This window comes from Equus caballus, chromosome 16, assembly GCF_041296265.1.
Source record: "Equus caballus isolate H_3958 breed thoroughbred chromosome 16, TB-T2T, whole genome shotgun sequence".
Classification (NCBI taxonomy): Eukaryota; Metazoa; Chordata; class Mammalia; order Perissodactyla; family Equidae; genus Equus; species Equus caballus.
The window spans coordinates 98016516-98032342 of NC_091699.1; the positions used below are offsets into that span (position 1 = coordinate 98016516).

The 15827-nt window shown below is 43.4% G+C and overlaps 1 long non-coding RNA gene across 1 annotated transcript; it reads right to left on the minus strand.

Moving 5' to 3' along the window:
- Positions 1 to 1377: 1377 nt before the first annotated feature.
- Positions 1378 to 10692, minus strand: LOC138918298 (uncharacterized). Its single transcript, XR_011427452.1, has 2 exons — positions 10123 to 10692; positions 1378 to 2369 (listed from the first exon to the last, which is right to left on the minus strand). It is a non-coding gene; the product is annotated as an uncharacterized lncRNA (long non-coding RNA).
- Positions 10693 to 15827: the final 5135 nt, after the last annotated feature.

Below are 15827 nucleotides of genomic sequence, written 5' to 3' on the forward strand. Positions count from 1 at the left end.
TTCCCCTCAAAGTTCCAGAACCTAGACATGCAAGCTTTTGCGTTGTGTTGCCCTGCACCATGTGTATGTGTTGGGTTTTGGTTGTCTGCATCTGCTCCTCTTGATTCAGGAACACATTCTCAACCCTGTGGGTGAGTTTCTGCCTCATTGACTCGTGTGCCGAGACAGTCTGTCCCAGTGCCTCCGGTCCGGTGGCAGGCCCACGGCTCAGGCTAAGCCAATTTGATTCTCCTTTGAAGGACTTTCAATCCTGAGTCAAAATGCAAAGACCTGGCACCTGCAGAGGTGTTTAATCCCAGGATGGAAGAGACCGCCCACATTTCCTGCCACCTGGACTCCCAGTTCCCACACCCTCCCCTCTTGTTCCGCAGAGCCAGCCAATATCGTCTTAATTCCTGTGTTTTCTGGTACATCTCAGCCCTCAGGTTGCCCTCAGCTTATAGGGAGATGCTGTATTTTAAGACCTAGCACGCTGCCTATCACTTAGTGGCCTTCGATAAGTATTTGTTGAACGACTGCGTGATCAAGGTAAATGCTCCCACGGTGTCTTGTGCACAGAAGGTGTTCAATAGATGTTTGGGTCAAAAACATGAAATCCTATAAAAATGTGTTCCAGTAGAAACTAAAAGTGATACAATCTTACAACCTTCTAAGATTCGTTGTACTGGGTAACCCAACATAGATGGGAAAATGGGAAATCCTACCAAAGCTGGGGATCTTCACCTCCTTGCACTGTTGCTACGAGCAGCATTACTGTCCACTGAGAACAACTGAGCTGGGTTCCTTCTCATCCAGGTCTGAGGAATAACAAACAGCCCTGCCTTTCTCCGAGTGCCAGTGCCGGAGCTGTAACAGGAAAAGCTGGCGAAAACTCTCAGGAGGAAATGCTAACGTGACCCCTTCCACAAAATGCTGACACTTAACAGCTCTCTGTTTGCAGAGTCTGACACCCAGGTCTTATCAGGGAAAGGAGGTCTTTTTGAGTGACACACAGGGCTTGAAGTCCTTTGAAGAGAGCCAGAGGGAGCTCTGGGAACTGGAAATGTTTACTGGGCCCGTGTAAGGTTTGGAGAACTGTGACAATGTATTTTTTGCCCATAACCTTCTTAGTTTTCGCTTCTGGGCCTAAAATAACATTTTTACTTCTTTTCCTACCAAAGGTGAAGCATTAGGAAAACAGTGTATTTATGGAAAATATATCAAGGAGACTTCGGGGTAGAATATAGCCAACAGTCTGCTACGTTAGTGCAAATAGACTAAAATGGTACCCTGAACCCAAGTAAAGCTGTCTGTCAGAATCCGTCCTACTCTGCTTAGAATTCTGGGTGTTTTAAGATTGACAATTAGAGTTCCACGCTGCCCAAAGGACATTGTAGATAATTTGGGACATACTTTATTGTGAATAAAGTCAGTACCAAGGTTTTGTCATTTGGGACAAATGATGTCATTGTGTGTATCAATTCTAGGACCAAATGGATGAACAACAGTCAAAAGACGCAAGCTTCAGTTGCTTTTTGGTTACCAGTTAAAATCATTTAACCTTTGAGTTTTGGGTTCTTCATCCCAAAGATAATAGTAATTTTTACAGGATTCTTATGAGGATTAAATGGAGTATTTTGCCCACTGTAAGATACTGTATAGCAGATGATGATGATGATAAGCAAAAAGGAGCAGAAAATCACTTTAGAAGCAGGGACATCTTCACAAATCAGGCAAAGGACTCACACCACGGAAGTTTCTAGAGAACTCTGCCATCTTCGCTGAGAATCTTTGTTGTGACTTTTCCTGCCACATTGGAGTTTTCCTCTATTATTCTCCTTTCTTTGTTTGTCTTCTCACACCTTCTGGGTCGGGGCTGGAAGCTCCTGCACAGGAAGTGAGAATGGAAGAACTGAGAGAGAGTGCCCTGGTCCCAGGTCAGGAAAACTGCCCTCTGAACGTGACGGTCCCTGCTCCTGGAAGGAAGAGGAGAAACAGAAGGAGGGCTCTGGGCCCCTGGAGAAATTACAGCCAGCAATGGTTCTTCAGCTTCTTCACTATCTTCCGACTCTACCCATTTTGGTTGTTCCAGAACTCCAGGCGCCATCTTGGAGCCTCCTCTCAGCTGGTGAGGACAAGGCTGGTGAGCTTAAGACTGAGAAGGTGATGCGGGGAGGGGCCAAGCAACCTTCACCTCTCCTTTTAGGCCCAACAGCACTCTCCAAGGAAGCTCTCTGTGGCCTCGGAGGCGCCCCAGCTCCCGGCTGTCCCAGACACTGTCTGCGGTCACGCTCAGGGCTCCACCATGGCTTCCGATGGCCTCTTCTGCACATTTCCTCCCACAGTCCTTCAAGGTTTCTCTCCTGTTTCCTTTAAATCTGCTGCTAGGTCTGTAAAAATACACAGCATGTAGTGTGCTGATTGATATCAGGCCCAACAGCCTCAGAAAAAAAGAGAGAGAAAGAAAGAATCAGAAAAAGATTGCTATCTTCTAAATTTTCCATTTGCCCTGCTTGCTAAAATTTAAAAGTCTGAATATTTTCTCAACCAGTCTGTTGGCATGTCAACAATCACAAAACAAATGTTCACAGAGTACAAAGTGCATAAGAAGATTATTAAAAACAGGCCGTCCCCTCACTCAAACGTTTTAGAATCTCCCACAGGACTTACAACCATTAAAATTCCCACTGGATTTCGATTTTCAAACGGCATTTTACAAAACTACAGGGTTATCCATGTCAATTTTTTAAAATATTTTTGATTCAGATTGTAAATTGATAAGCTCAGTGGAGGAAAAAAAATTGGTTTTAATATAGGTAAATATAGAGACCACTCGTACTCTTACCACCGAGAGTTAACTCTTCAAATAAATTTGATATTTCTCTTTCTATGCATACTATCTTTCAGGGTTGTGCCTGTATTACATATACAACTTTCTAATCTCTTTTTTCACTTATTATGTTATGAGCATTTCTCATCCATTAGAGAATTTATGTATAGATCCATCCATTTGTGTATAGAGTTTTAATGAATGTCTATTAAATAAATAGTAAATGATGGCATATTGGTAAATGAAACAATAGACATTCATTATAATTCTTCATGTAAAATTTTCTAATTAATCATATATAATTAATATATATGATTTTATTTATATATATTTATTTATATTTTATATATGATTTTTTATTTTAATATTTGCTAGTACATTAATATATATTTATGTCTCAGTGAAAGGTCCACCTGGGAGTGGCTTTATATGCTTTCAAATCATTGATATGAATACTTCTGTGCCTGAGTTTGCCTGCAGCTTGGACTATTTCCTCAGGATTGTTTCCCAAATGGAAATACTAGATCAAATCATTAGAATTTATTTTTTCTGTTATAATTACTTGGGGATCTTGATACATGGAACCAGAGAAAATTTTAAATCCTAGGCTATTTTCACATCAAGATTCACTGAGGCCATTGATGCGGGGTCGGTGAGCTGAGGAGTCGAAAGAAAGATTTCTTGGACTCTCAAGATCTGGCAGTAGTGCTCTTTTATTTAGAGAATAGTATGGAATAGCATGGGGACAGGATCCATGGGCAGTCAGAGCTCCTGCTGCTGCCCCCGCTGGCATGGGGACAGGACTCCTGGGCAGGCAGAGCTGGTGCGTGGGGACAGGGCCCACGGGCAGTCAGAGCTCCTGCTGCTGCCTCGAGTTGAGGGCCAGGGCCAATTTTATAAGGCATGGATATGTGAGTCATTTCTTTACAAGACAAAGGAAAGAACATGAAAAAAAGTTAAAATGGTATGAGTGCAGGTGGGGTCTGGTCGTTGGGTGATCCCATGACTTTTAGACAAGAATGAAATCGGATTAAGTAAAGGTCGGAAGCCACCACCCTAAATCAGTTACATGAGATTGCCAGACAGCAGCCAACTTAAGTTCTTGCCTTCCCCATTAAGAGTTTCTAGGGATAAGGTCATCTCTCTTCTTCTTCCTGGTACAGAGAGGGAGGCACCTTTACAGATAGAGATTTACCTTACAAATATAAATGTGTCCCAACAAGGGCAAGTTCCATTCCTCAGAGCCTCCTTCCCTGTCCCTGTTATCAAAAGCAATCAGCCCCAAACAATCCCGATGCCAAAGAGACACATCCTGGGGTGGCCAATTTCAGGTCCCTACAAGGTCATCCCCCCTTCCTTCACAAACGCAAATGTCTCAAAAGGGCAAGCAAAATTCCAGTCCTCGGAGCCTGCTTCTCACCTGCAGTTTTAAAAGTAACCAGCCTAAAAATCCTCATCATAAACCATTTTAAAATTAAGCAGCCTAAAAATCCTCAACAGCCATGAAGGAATAGGAATTATTATTATATTATTATTTTGAGGAAGATTAGCCCTGAGCTAACATCTGCTGCCAATCCTCCTCTTTTTGCTGAGGAAGATAGGCCCTGAGCTAACATCTGTGCCCATCTTCCTCTACTTTATATGTGGGACGCCTCCCACAGCATGGCTTGCCAAGCGGTGCCATGTCCGCACCCGGGATCCAAACCAGTGAACCCCAGGCCACCGGAGTGGAACGTGAGAACTTAACCACTGAGCCATTGGGCAAGCCCCCTAGGAATTATTTTTAATAATAGTTAGCATTATTTAGCATCTTACCTGTGTTTTCCTAGATCCAGTACATGCTGGATCCCACTTAACCCTCCCCACAACCCTGACAGGTAAGCACTTTTGCTAACCCAACTTAACAGAAGAGGACAGTGAGGCCCAGAGAGTGGCAATAACTGGCCCAAGGTTACAGCTAGGGAGGGTCAGAGTCAGGACCCCTGCAACCTGACCCCAGGACCTCCCTGCTTCACCACCACCTCCCACCAATAAGAGAGAAATTGTTCAGCTCTCAAAGCAGAAAAGAAAAGTAGCAAACCGTCCCTATGCAGATATGAATTCACTATTTATTATCTGCTGCCTTCCATACAAGAGGATAATCTCCCTCAGATGCCAGCATGGTAAAATTAGAGCAATTACACAGCACGCTGGCCAGGCAGGCTGGTTAGGATGCTGCCGAAGGGGCGGATGCTCATTAGAAGGAAGTTTCAGAGGAAAACCCCAGAGGGCGTGGTGGAGGGAAGTCCGTTAAGAGTACTCCACACTGCTCTCCACTGACTTCTCCAGGTTTAACCAGGGGTAACCGAACATAAAGGCCAACAGAGGAAAATTTGGTTTGGATGGAGTGTGGGAACCAGGAAGTAAGAGTTAGCCAAGCAGGAAAAGCTCACCCACTGACCTGTAAGTGCCCTAGGAAAGGACACGTGTCTTTCCTGCAATTATACCCCAGTGCTTAACACGCTGCGGGCACACAGAAGCCTTCAGTAAATGGCTGCTGGGCGACATGAGCGGTGCCACCTGCCAGAGAGCCGCGGAGCTCAGCCCTCCATCCCACTGAGACGTGAGCAGCGTGAGGCTGAAGGAATGGTTTGTTGAAGGATATTGGACATGCAGGAAGGGTGAGTGACAGTTGAAGCCGCGCACAGATTGGAAGAAACAAGGGCCTAAATAAAAGAGATAATTTCCTGTTTCAGAGATGAAAGAAAAAAGGTGCTGGAATTTGGTAAATTACTACTTGAAAACCGGAGGCTAACAGAATCTTCTACCCTGCCCTTGAATCCAAGATTTTTACACAGAAATGTTTTCATTCTGTTTATGAATTCAGATATTTTAATCAGAGCTATACTAACATTTTAAATTCCTACTTAAGAAATATTTCTTGAGCAAATTGTCATTAAAATAGAAGGGAAGGGACTGCCAGCAAGAGAGTAAGGAAAATGCCAAAGAAAAGGAGCGAGGTCCCCAGGATGCTTACACCAGGGCAGGCCTGGAATCTGAAGGAGCACTCGTGTGTGTGGACATTTAACCCCTGTGTTTGTGCAACTTTCATACTTCACATAGGGTGCAATTCTCATAGATCAACATTTTGGCTTTATCACTTGATATCTTGCATCCTTTTCAGTTGGCAGCTATGACTTCTGTGCTATTCATACCTGTAGATCTTAAAAAGGTCCCATGTGTCACTCAGTTGTAAGTGATGCTAAGATCACAGTTCCGATAATGAAGAACTTCTTCCAAATGCATTGGCTTATCTCCCAATCGGTTCAAGGTGAACTTGAAAACATTTGTCAACTTTATATGCCTGCTCTTCTCAGAGTTTAAATAAGTATTCAGAATCTTGCTGCATTTGCTGGGGGCAGTGTTGACTGATAGTTACGAATATGGTCCTTAAGACCTGGATTCCACTGCCAGCTCTGTCACTTACAGGCTGTGTGACCCTGAAGTACATTAACTGAGCATCAGAGCTCTCATCAGAAAATGGGTAAATAGCATCCATTAAACAGGTTGCTGGAGGACGTAGATGGCATGGTATATATAGCGTGCTTAGCACAGCGTCTGGTACCTAGTGGGCAACAGATAGACAGTAGCTGCTGCTGACCCTAGTTCAACTCTCGGAAATTTGCACAATGGACCGAAGCTATTACAAGAACAGGATTCCTCAGGAGACTCCTCACTTCCTGGATGTGGGTAGGCCAGAAATTCTCTGGGAACTGTTGCAACATTTGCTTCCAGAGCTGAAGAATTCCAGGGATCGCAACAAATGCAGAAGTGAAAACCATTAACTAACATCTGCAAAAACCATTATATATGAACGGGAGAAAATCCAGGGTCAGTTCTCGTCGATCCCAACCGTATTCTCCTTCTCGGTGTGCAGCTTCTACACGTTTGTGCTTTTGCTTTGGGCTCCTTCAGACCATCTTCTCTTAGCACTGGCGACTCCCCTGTGGCCCCATGAACAGCTTGTCCTCCTGTGCTGTGCACAGAGGTCGAAGGTTGGTTATGCTGAGACAAAGACAACCTCAATTAGAAGAAACTGTCATTTGACTTCACAGTTGGAAGGAAGTGTGGGACTCAGTCGTCAGTTCTTCTTTTTCCTGTTTGTTTGTTTGCTGGCTATTTGGTTTATTGAAAGCTGCAGAGGACGCCCTCTCCATTTTCCTCTTGATCCTGTGCATTGTTCCTTCAGTTCTAAAATAGATACATGATTCTCATCCCAAGGAAAACATTTTGTAACTGTGTGTGGTGACGGATGTTAACTAGACTCATCGTGGTGGTCATTTTGCAATACATACAAATATCGAGTCATTATGCTGTATGCCTGAAACTAATATAATGTTATATGTCAATTCTACCTCAAGAAAAAGTAGATAATTAAAAATAAATAAAAGAAACACATGAAAGCATAATTCAGATATATAAAACATGTTCCAACAAGCCCTCTGTAAGGGATAGGACAAGCACATGGAGGCCCCGGGCAGAATTCACAGAGAAATTTCACTACTAGCAATATAAAAAGCAAGGTCTGAATTTGCACACGTGATGATTTGAAGCCTAAGGTTGAATTAAATACTTCTTATAAGTGAAAGTCACAGTTTCCCTATTGAATTCACGTCCCCAAAAAATATTTTGTCAGTTGAAACCAGGCAGGAGGTTGGCTGTGTTAAAGGGTCAGGAAGACACAGGCAAAGTCATCAGCCTCCCTGCTTAGGGCACAAACTAACTTTCTAGCCCCCACTTCACAGCAAGGGCCATGTCTCCTGAAGATAGTTATTAAACTAAGAGGGTAATAAAAAAATTGTCTAAGGGAGGGGATATGATACATTAGCTGGTAATTTTTGAAATGAAATAAGCTGAAAGAAGATACTACCAGATAAAAAGGCAAACAAGAAACCACAATAAAAATAGACAAGACAGAGAGAAAACAAACAGTATGAAAGAAAACTAAATGAAATGCACAAATATAGGTTAAGAAAAAAATAGATTAAAATGATTGTATAGGGGCTGGCCCGGTGGCGCAGCAGTTAAGCTCACACTTTCTGCTTCGGCAGCCCGGGGTTCACTGGTTCGCATCCCAGGTGTGGACCTACACACCGATCATCACGCCATGCTGTGGCAGGCATCCCACATACAAAGTAGAGGAAGATGGGCACAGATGTTAGCTCAGAGCCAGTCTTCCTCAGCAAAAAGAGGAGGATTGGTGGCAGATGTTCACTCAGGGCTAATCTTCCTCAAAAAAAAAAAAAAGGTTGGACAAATTAGTAAGAAAAGACAAAACAGATTTTGCATCATTAAACGGGAAGCCAACAGATTTAAGTAAATTAATAATATTGTTACGATATAACCTGTAATTTAATAGAGTAGGTAATAGGAGAACATAAACCAAATAGGGGCACATGTGTGCATGTGTGTGTGTCTTGTGTTTGCTACATTAAAATGATGATGCAAATTCAAAGCTCATCACAGTCAAATGAAGCCAATTATAGTTCTCAAAATGAAAAGCCACAAGGCTCAGCCTTCTGCCCCTTCTTTGCCTTCTGTGCATGGGTTGCTTCTTGGGTCTGCGGACTAGAGCTGGGAGCTGACAGAGGAAACCCAGGCTGCTCCTCTGTGCCCCCGTAACTGGCTGCTGTCGCCATTGTCCTGACCATGAGAGACACCTGTGTGAGGGGACAGCACCCTCCTCAGTGACCTGGAGCCAAGATTTCCAGCCCCCGCCGGCAGGGACAAGCACGTGACCGACTTTACGTCATGCTGGCAGCAGAACCAGCCATTACACTGATAAAGAAACTCATGACTCAGATTCTATTTCACCTGATTTGGATAAACAATTTTTTCTGCCTAATCAAGTCAAATCTGTATTTTTTTTCCCAAATAACGTGGATGCAAAGCCTTCGGGAAATGTTTACTATCATTCATTGATGATAAGACTTCCGATGTTCAAAGCTGAGTTAGACACGGTTCTTTTAACTGCACTTTGGAAGACGGAATCAGCATCGAATAGCTCAAAAATGTTAGTTAATATAAGAATATAAACGCTGTCATTGACTAGAAACTTCTAACACACAGTCTCGTATTGCGAGAATCTTTAGTTTCGTTGTAAAATCAACTACATTCTCACATTCTTCACCTTGAACATGTCTCATTATCACTTTAATCCCAGATTATGGTTTTGTTTAATGTCTTATAATTTTAAACGTTTCGTATTTTTAGCTAAATGAACATAAGGAGATACATTAATTTTTAAAGCTCTAATTACCTACCACAATTCCAACGCGTTTTGTTTATCAGACACCCTGACGCTCCTTCCACATCTGAAACATCGCACCTCGAATGACCTATCTAGACAGCTCGCAGTCTCCTGCAGCCCCTGGGCTGTAATCCGTCACCAGGCAGGAGGCCGCCCTACCTGTTTATTTTCTTCTAGATATTGAAGTGTTACCAGGCCTCCCTTTAAAAATATTGCGAAGTTTGGTTTGGAAGAAAATGATATCATTTGCAGCTATTACTGGAACAGTCTGTCATCACCTCGGGAATATTCCTCCTGGTTGTTTCATATCTTGGCAGTGGTATGCCCTTCAAAAATCATAATTAAGTAATGGAATTGAACTCTCCCCAAGAATTCCTTAAGAACCTGTTTTTGTTCTGAAAACTTTCTCCCTTAGATTTTGTCTTCAGTTCAAAAGCCTGTTCTTGCCTATCTTCTACCACGGATGCACAGAAAATGTTTTTCATAGTGAAAATGTATTTCATTGGTGTGTCACAAATATTTTAAGGTCTCACAGAACGACCCCAATTAGCTAATGTGCTGTGGTCGGATGACCCTGTAGAAGTCACCAGAACACTGAGTGTTGGAGAAATTTACAGCCAGTCTATCTACAGGTTGTAATGGGCATCCAGCCATGAACTAGGTGTGACCTGCTTCCTCGCTGAGAAAAGGCAGACCCCGTAACAGTCACTCACAAGGAACAGCTTCAGGAAAAACATACCTTGTTGGTAAGTGGAGCCTTCATTCCTGAACTTGTACGAGAAAGAAAATGTTGGAGGTATTTAAACAGAGTCTCTCTAGTAATTCCCAACATTGCAGGGTTCTAAAATATATTCTATTAGTTCAATAGAAGCTGATCTTTCTTAACAAAACCGCAATTGTTTTTAACTGTCTTGGGACCCAGAATGACTATGCAGATACAAGTCAAGATACAGGGAAAGAATTCAAAGTACATTAAGGAAGAAGATAAAACTGAATTTAAAGCTATGTAATAATAAACACTCACATAGCATTTACTATGGTCGCCAATCTTCCCAACACTGTGTGTATTTTAACACATTTAATCTGCCCAAGAAGTCCATGAGTTGAGTTTTACTGTTAATTCCATTTTTCAGATGTGGAACCAAAGTCCAGAAACCAGCTTCCAGTCACAGAGAGAGAGACTTCACCCAGGAGTCCGGCTCCAGAGCGGGCCACGCTGTCTCTCCGTGCTTCCCTCGTGCTCCTCTGTGTCCAGGAGCACAAAGTTCAGGTCTGATATCTCCGAGTGGAACTAGAACAAGACGTTTCTTCAGTTAACGTTGACTCACCAGATCGATAAGTGAGAACAAGTAGAGCCGATAAGCAGCACTGGGCTAGGAGAGCTCAAAACACAGCCAGCAACCAGAAGAGCTGATCAAAATAAAAAACAACTTTCAAATTATCATTAACAACTAAACATTTAAACAGAGCCAGAAATAATAATCAGCAAAATATTAAAGTGTAATTCTTATGGGAAAAACATCAATGGAGGAAAACAACTGGCTTTAGCTTTCTGGTGAAGGTCTTAGAAGTCAGGGTCCTCATGATGCAAGAAAAAAATAAATTTACTGAAGGCGCCAGCTGACGTGGCTTGTTGAAAGATCAGTCTCAGATATCCGACTTAGGCCTGCAGAACACAGACGCCGTATCATTCAGTCACCGCAGATACGTCTGTCCTAGCAAAGACATCATTTTCTAACACATACAATACTTTGGGGTTTTTTTGAGGAAGATTAGCCCTGAGCCAACATCTGCTGCCAATCCTCTTTTTGCTGAGGAAGACTGGCCCTGAGCTAACATCCACGCCCATCTTCTTTTACTTTATATGTGGGATGCCTACACAGCATGGCTTTTTGCCAAGCAATGCCGTGTCCACACCCAGGACCCGAACCCGCGAACCCCGGGCCACCAAAGCGGAACGTTCGCAGTTAACCACTGAGCCAACGGGCCAGCCCCACATGTTGATTTTTAAAAACACATTCATTCAACAGTCAGACAAGGCAAGGCCTAGTGGGATCCCTCATGTAATATGGGTATAAACAGGTTATTATGACGCGCCCTGCAGCTGAAACTGACAGCACTGGGCTTGAGGATACAGTGAATAAATATAAGAATATTATACTATATCATTGCTGATCTAATATATTTAAGAGCCTATGCGTAGTGGTTAAGTTTGCATGTTCCCTTTCGGCGGCCTGGGGTTTGCTGTTTCGGATCCGGGTGTGGACAGGGCACTGCTTGGCAAACCGTGCTGTGGTAGGCGTCCACATATAAAGTAGAGGAAGATGGGCATGGATGTGAGCTCAGGGCCAGTCTTCCTCAGCAAAAAGAGGATTGGCAACAGATGTTAGCTCAGGGTTAAACTTCCTTAAAAAAATAAATAAATAAATAATCAACATGTGAAGAAGACTGTTTCTATCTTAGCAGATTAATCCTCCTCTAATCCATCCACGAGGAGGTTGCCTCAGAGCTGTGAACCCAGCTTTTAGAAAAATGCTGCTCACAGTAGGTATTCCCCCAATATTTCCTGCGCGAATGAGTAAATGAACTGACCCCTAGAGCAGGAAAGCAGGCAGAGTGTGTTTTCCTTGAACTCGACAACGCAGGAACTTGAGTTTCTTGCTCAACCCTTATTGAAGGGCAGCAGAATGGGCCATCCCAAAATATGCCACTTTAGCATAAAGATTACTTTGGGCTAAAAGCCATTGAAAAGAAGCAGGTACAAGAAAGGCCCTCTGCCCTCCCCCATTTGCCTGAAAGCAGGACATAAATTTGCAGATGCCTGTCCTCCACCTCTACCGGGAAGGACAGAAGTTAATCACCAGAGACAGCTCTCCACCCTGATCAGCCCAGACACAGCTCCAGAGGAATCCACGTAACAGACCTTACTAACCAGCCCTTATCTTCCATTAGCCCTCCAGGCACTTACCCTCCCACAACTTGCCATCTAGAAACTCAAAGTCCTTCTCCTTTGTCTTGTTACTTCTCTAAGAAGGTATTGTTCTTTTCCTAACATGCTGAATAAGCCCAGGTTCCAGCCACCACTCTGAGTTCCTCATCACTGAGCACCCCCATGTGTATGTGCAGGGCACCTGTTCATAAACTGGTTCATCTGTCTTGGTCAGTCTATTTGCAGGGCCTAAGATGGGTAGAGGGAGAAGAAAAGCCCTCCTCCCTATACGGTTAAAGGGGAGCATGAAAGCAGAGGGAGAGATCAGAGCAGCACCAGAAAATGAAATCAAATAAAGGACAACCGTTTACTAGGAACTAGTGTTTTGCTCAGTTAAGTAATGAAGCTGATACCAGGTTGAGGCCCCCTGCAGCCCTCAGCTCAGGCACAATGAAAGTGCATTGATGTGGAGGAAAATTGGAACTGTTGGAAACCATTGCTCAAAGTTCTTTTTGCCTGTGAAACCAGGAGGCGCACAAATGGTACCTTCCAGGTACCAGGTCGCCGACCTTCCTCCCCAAGCAGACAGTGCAGCAGGGCTGAGAGGTGAGGGTGAGGTGGGGGAAAGGCTGCCGTCGAGACACCCCGGGGTTGACCCGCTGGTGTGTCCAGACAGAGGTGCTCTTCTAAAGGGTCACTGTCTTTCAATGGTCAAAAAGGTGAAAATCTAGATGCCAGAACCTTCACTATCCTGTCAGTGGCATAATAAGCCTCAGAATAGTTGCTATTCCTTCAAGATCTTTTGTCCCCACACCCTGCACTGATGCCCCTGCAGGAGGGTTTTCTCCCAGGACTAGACATGGATGCCTTTCCGCATTTCCCAAAGCAGGTATTTTCAAAGAGGCAATACTGCCCCTCTGGGGACGGACGTGGGTGTGGGAGCTCCGGGGGTTGCCACCACTACATAGAGACGCTACTGCTATTCTGTATGAGAAATGAGGGTGCTAAATGTATACACTACTGTCCAGCACAGTGAAAGCTACTCTACTCCAAACGCCAAGAGTGCTTCTGCTGAGAAGCCCAGGCCTGGAGCATGAGTCATTAAATGAAATGTGACACGGAAGCTCAAGATGTAAAATGTGTAAGAGCAAAGCCCAGGAAAGAAATAACGAAATTTGGTGGAATGCTTATAAAAATCACAAAGAAAACAAGGTGGCTCACTATCACCCATTATTATTAAACACTGTTCCTGAAATTCTGACTGTGTTCAAGGATAAGGAGCAGAAAAAAGAATTTCTTAAAAATAGTTAGAAATTTATTGAAATGCCTAGATAGAGAACATATGCTCAGTTAATAGGAGCCCCATGCACTAACAATAATAGAAAAATCAAATGACAGTATAACTCACAATAACAGCAAACATACGAAATGCCTAAGAATAGCATTGATTGGACAAGGAGGAGCTCTTTGAAGAAACAGCAGAGGGGAAATTTGAATATAGAAGACTTCATTGTCCAGGTTGGAAAAATAAGTGATTGAAAAGCCCTGTGCTCTTTACCAGGTGATTTATTGGTTTATTGTATTTCCAATCCATATTCTTTTCCTTTTTTTCTTTTACTTTACAATATTATTGTTGCATATATCTGAGAAAATACGTTGAAAACTGTTCTACAGTGAAGAATTAGTCTGATCTTGGTCTCTGGTTCCTGGGAGGGACTCTCCTAATGCTTGGAATTTCCTGAGTGATGGGAGCCTCTTTGTTATTCATGACGGAGCCATTGACCACACTTGAATTATGCTAATGAGGCAACTCTTGGAGGACCCCTCCTTAACTTCAGAATGGGAGTTGGTCATGCCAAGACCAACCACAGGATTAGAGGACTGAGACTTCATCCACGTGATACCAACTCCATCTCCTGACCTCTGAGAAGGAAAGGAGTGGCCAAGGACTCAATCAACCATTCCCATCTAATGAAAACCCAATAAAAACTCTGGACGCTTGAAGCTTGAGCGAGCTTCCCTGGTTGGTTGTCATACACTAATGTGCCAAGAGAGCCGCAAGCCCCAAACAGACAGAAGCTTCACGTTTGGGACCCTCCCAGACTCTACCCTATGGATCTCTCCCTTTGCCGGGTCCTCATTTGTATCCTTTACGATAAAACTGCAATTGTAAGTATAGTGCTTTCCTGAATTCTGTGAGTCATTCTGTTGAATTACTGAACCTGAAGTGGTGGTGGGAACCCATGAATTTGTAGTTGGTCGGAAATGCCGGTGGCCTGAGAATCCCGAAGCTGGTGTCTGAAGTGAGGGGCGGATCGTGGAGAACTGAGCCCTTAGCCGGTGAAATCCGTGCTAATTCTGGGTAGTCAGTGTCAGAATTGCATTGCAGAAACAATAGCAAATAAAACTTTTAGTTCAGGCAGTAAAAATGAATTATATCCTTATATAGGGAAGAATTTATTTCTGCCTCATTGATCGGCCTGTTTATTCTGTAAGAGTTTATTTCAAAGGAGAAATCCCAAACCAATAGTCCTCTGTATTGAGGACAGCTCTCCATAGGTCTCGTGTGACTGCATGTCCTCCAAGCAAAGAGTGCCTTGGTTCTGGACTATCACTTCCAGGATATTTGTGTAGCAAACAGTCTTGGGAGATAGGGATAGTGTTTCCCAGCAGAGTGAAAAGCAGAAATGCTTATTGACCATAACAGAAGTTTTCTCTAAGCTCAGGATTTCTCCCTGATAATACAACCCACTATGTACGCAGGTGTCACCTGACCCTTTTCATGTTATATTGTGGGATTTGGGGCTCAAAGTACTGACACAAAATAATTTTGATACTCTGGCTACTGACGTTGCTGACAGTGATAAAATCTTTAGTCTCAAACCCAGGAGGCTTGTCTCTTCTACCAGCATCCATGAAACTGTGACAGATTAACCTTTTAGTCCTCAGGTGGGGTCTCTGGCCCTTCACAGCTCCTGACCTCAGTCTTCTTGCACCTGCCTTGACCCAGGGTTCCTGGTAAAGCACTATAGCTACTTCAGTCCTATCTTCCACCTCAAGAACAAATATGAATATGGCCCCGGATGCATTTACTCTGGTCACATCTCAGGAAGCTAAATCTAGTTAAGGACATTTTCTAAAGAGTGGCACATAAAATTTAATGAGAATTGAGTAAAAGTGAAAATGGTTGGAAATGTTGGATTGACTTGAGTTTATAAACTGAGGAGTGAGAGGAATAGGATTTGAGTTATGTGATGTCATGGTTTAGGGGCTAAGAAATTTAAACAACTTGAGTTAGCTTCACCAAAAAAATGTATGAACGAAGGAACCATCAATTTGTATATGGGTATTTATAGATAGAAAGATAGAAGATAGACAAATATTTGGATAGACACGTAGATACATAGATGGTGTCTTCTAAAACTCACGGGTAGTGTAGCTGGAAAACAGAAAGGATCAGGAGTCAGGAAATGAAAAACTTCAGGATCCTAACAAGAGTCCGCCTCAACACGCTCCCTCTCAAACTAGCTTTCTCTGCTTCATTCACATGACATATTGTCACCGTGGTGCAGCCCCAGTCCCACACAGAGACTAAGTGAACCTCCTAGAAGCCCGATTCCCAACTCCCATAGGAGAGGATGGGTCTGGGTTGGGTCTGATGTCTAATTCCGCTCTTAGCAGCTCTGCTGGCATTAGAGTCAGGTAGAGCAAACTAGCCACTGAGAGCCTGGTGCAACTGTGAGCATGAGCTCATGGAGGAAGGGACGAGGTGGACCCTTCACAAGGTCTAGAGTAGAGGG